The sequence below is a fragment of the Triticum urartu genome, chromosome 2A (genome assembly GCF_056163025.1).
Source record: "Triticum urartu cultivar PI428250 chromosome 2A, HENAU_Tu73, whole genome shotgun sequence".
NCBI classification, from domain to species: Eukaryota; Viridiplantae; Streptophyta; class Magnoliopsida; order Poales; family Poaceae; genus Triticum; species Triticum urartu.
The window spans coordinates 576,101,652-576,105,489 of NC_141874.1; positions in this window are offsets into that span (position 1 = coordinate 576,101,652).

The window sequence follows — 3,838 nt, forward strand, 5'->3', positions numbered from 1 at the left end:
AGGTGGACAAGCCAGTCGCTGAAGCGGCTCCGGTGAAGTGGTGAGTTGGCAGTTGGGGGTTCCAAGGTGCAGAAGGTAGATCCGGCGGGGTGTGAGGTCCACCGCTGCGGCGGAGGACTAGATTCGGCGGCTTGCCGTGGTTGGGGGCTCGAGGAGGGGAATGGTAGGGGCTCTGGGGAAGAATGTTGGGGGCAAAGAGGGGAAAACAATGGAGTTACCAAAGCAGCCCTTTTCCATTCATGTGGCAGGGGTAAAACAGGAATATCGCAGGGCTAAACTTTTGGGCGCGTGATATTTTGATGTGAGCGGGAAGTTTGAAAGCTTTTGGCACCTAAAATTATAAGTATTCTGCTCTCGTACGGCCGACTATGATATCATGGCCGACAATTTGTTTGTTTTGCACGCAAAAAAAGTGCAAGTTTTGAAAATCAATGTCTCCAACTCGAAACTTAGATTGTCCATTCAATTCAAATATGGATCATTGAGCTACTACAAGCAAATACCATCATACGGTCCAATTCAAATGAAATTCCAAATGTGTTTATCCTAAATATGATGACAAAAGCAAAAATGTGTATGTGTATGAATATGGTGGATGATTATAAAGTTTGAACATGTCCGTATGTGTATATCTCTAGGTTTGATATATGAATTTGAAATCATGAAATCCCGGCTTAAAAAATGTACCTCCGTTTAAATGAATTACAAAAGCTAATGATGGAGTCGAATTCCAAAATTCCAATCTTAGGTTTGTAATTCTGGTACATCAAGGTATATCACGCATGTTCAAAAGTATCGTTATCTCATAGTACAAACTGTGAAACAAATTGATCAACCATGAGTGCACAATATCTCAATTATGCTAAAGTCCCTCAAATATAGACACCTTACTCTTTATCTGAAGTCAACCCCGCCCCCCCCCCCAGCACCACAGACACACACACACAGAAGGCGTTCTCTCCCCCAAACACCAACACACGAGCACATTAACACCCCTCTCTCTTGTAAAGTCCGGACCCCAACATAGGTCTCTATCACTTTGTCTCTCGGGAATGCACACATCTCTTCCCTCACTCTCTAGGTCTCCCGCTATCTCTCTTACCCAAGCACACGCACTATGTAGAGTGTATATTTCCCATACACACAAAACGTCGGCCCCAAACGTCTATCTCCCTAGTTATGTGGTTCTCGCGCACTCACCTCACACACCACCCCCACTGCAAACAAGCACACTTTGTCTCCTTGTGCACCACTCTCCTCTTTCTATCTCTCCCACATGTGGACCCACCCCAGCTCCTTCCCTGTATACATATATGTCGTGACTCTTTGCATAGCTCCCTAATGTATAATCGTTCTTGATTTCGCACATTGTTCTCTACACCATCTATTCTAGCTCTCTCATGAAGTCCCTATCACACACACGATGACTCGCTTCCCTTGCGTCTCCGTTCATAGGCCAATTTCAGACAACATCAACATTGTCTCCCTATCTATATGCCATTTATGGACACAAACGACCCCTCTCGCCCCCTCTCTTCCTCTCTCTCTCTCTTTCTCTTGCTCTCACACCCCTCTCCCACACACACACTCGATGTCTCTTCCAAATAGTCTGCTCCCCCCGCCCGCACCCGTGCTATCTCGCTACTACACATGTCACACCATTCCCCCTTCCCTTATACTAGGTTTACATCATCAGTGGTCTCTCTACTCCACATACACTCTCTCCCTCTCACACACAAACGCGTGCACAAACACACACAGACACGCACAAACACCCATTTACCTGGATCCTCATCTCTCCTCATGTCTGCATGTGTATCTCACTCACTCACTCTCTAATTATGTATATGTGTCTCCACATTACACAACACAAAGCCCCATGTACATGTCTCTCTCTATCCTGCACACACATAGACACAAAGAATCTGTTATCATTGCCTCAGTCTCTAACATATCACGCACGCACTCTCTCTCTCTCTCTCTCTCTCTCTCTCTCGCAAACACGCTTAACAAGGGTTTCCCCGTGAATAACTTACCATCTATTCATGAATAGTCGTGGCAGTACGGCGAACACGAGACGTGAAAAAGAATAAATCTACACGTGCTTAGACCACCTAGTATGACTACTAGGACTAGAGCAAGCCAAAAAGTGTGCCGCCGTCACCCCCTCCTTGTCGGTGACGGGAAAATCTTCGTTTTACACAGTCGAGAAGTCATTGTGCTAAGGCCCCACATGTCGAGGCGTTGAATAGAATGTAGATGCTAGTTTACGGAAGCAAGTATCGATAATACGTTTGTATCTCCATACTTATATTTCTTCTCTTATAAAAACCGAGTTGGTGATGATGGTACGTGTGCCATCTTGCAATATAGACCGTCCGATCTATATATGACGGATGGAAATTAAACTAAAAGATACCCGCACCCCTCTCCACATTTGCAGATAAGGCCTTCCCTCGTTCATCCTTATCTCCAACAAACCTCATTGTTGAGCAATTAAGAAAGGAAGCCTCTGGAACAAACTGGCCTGGTGGCCGCTGCCGGCATCATCAATCCCCATGCCTCCGCTCAGTTCGACCACCAACCACCACCACACCCCACTCCTCTTCACCTTATCTCATATTTCTTGATATATCATTAGTTTTTACACATGGGATTACTCCCGCAAGGGTCAATCACAGCAAGTGTTTTATAAAAAAATGCATCTTGATGTTCCGTGCAATGCATGGATCTTGCTAGTACTCCTACACAAGACTAAGTTGGTGATGCTGGTGTGTCTGCCATCCGTCATTTCTGACCATTAGATCTACATCTAACGATTGTGAGGTAAGTTGTCTCCTTTTCTCACCAACATCCCACTTGTCTACCTGTGACGCCCCGAGACCGATGTGCCAGGTGTCTTCCAGTTATTCGCCGTCGTTGCCATGTCTTTTGCTTGCGAGTTGCATTTCATCATGTCATCATATGCATTGCATCATCATGTTTTTAAAACTTGCATTCGTCCGGGTTCTCCGAGTTCTCTCTGTTGTCCATTCTGAGCCCAACCACACTTGCACACGCCTGCGGCATGTCCGAAATAGTATTTTATAAGTGGCCGGAAAATGTTCTCGGAATGGGATGAGAGTTGACGTGTGGTCTTATTATAGTGTAGATAGACCGCCTGTCAAGTTTCATCGCATTCGGAGATGGTTTGATGCCCCAACGGATAACTATAGCGGCAATATAGCCAGTCTAACGTCGGACGTTTTCGGTATCCGGAAACCGTGTCGGGCTGCATCTCTCTCCTTTTCTCTCAGACCAACCCGCTCTTCACAATCCGTCAGGCCCTACCTAACCTCTCTCATCAGCCCGCGGCCCTCCTCGCGTGCGTGTCCGAAATTGTCCCGGACCCGACCCGGACAGTTGTCACCGTTGCATCCGGATCATCCCCAAACATCTACAAAACGTCTCCGTTTTGTTATTTGGACTCCCTAACCGATTTATTCTCGACTGCCCGATTATGATCGAACGGACCGAATGCCCCCCTAACCTAATCCAACAACATATATATAGATAACAACCCTAATTTTGAGGAGAGTTGTCCCATCCATTCACTTCTTCCGCCGCCACCCTCTCTCTAAATCCTCCTCGGAGTCCACATCGAGCCAACCACACAACACCAGCCAGATCCAAAAATTCCACCCACTTCCCTCATGTCTCCTCGCTGGTTGGAGCCTTCGAAGCCGCAGCTCCTGCCCGCGGAGCCCCTTGTCCCCGTGCCCCTGGTTCGCTCGGACCCCGCAACCATGAGGAGGCTATGCAAGCGGCGCTGCTGCACCTCGTCACCATCACCTGCCCG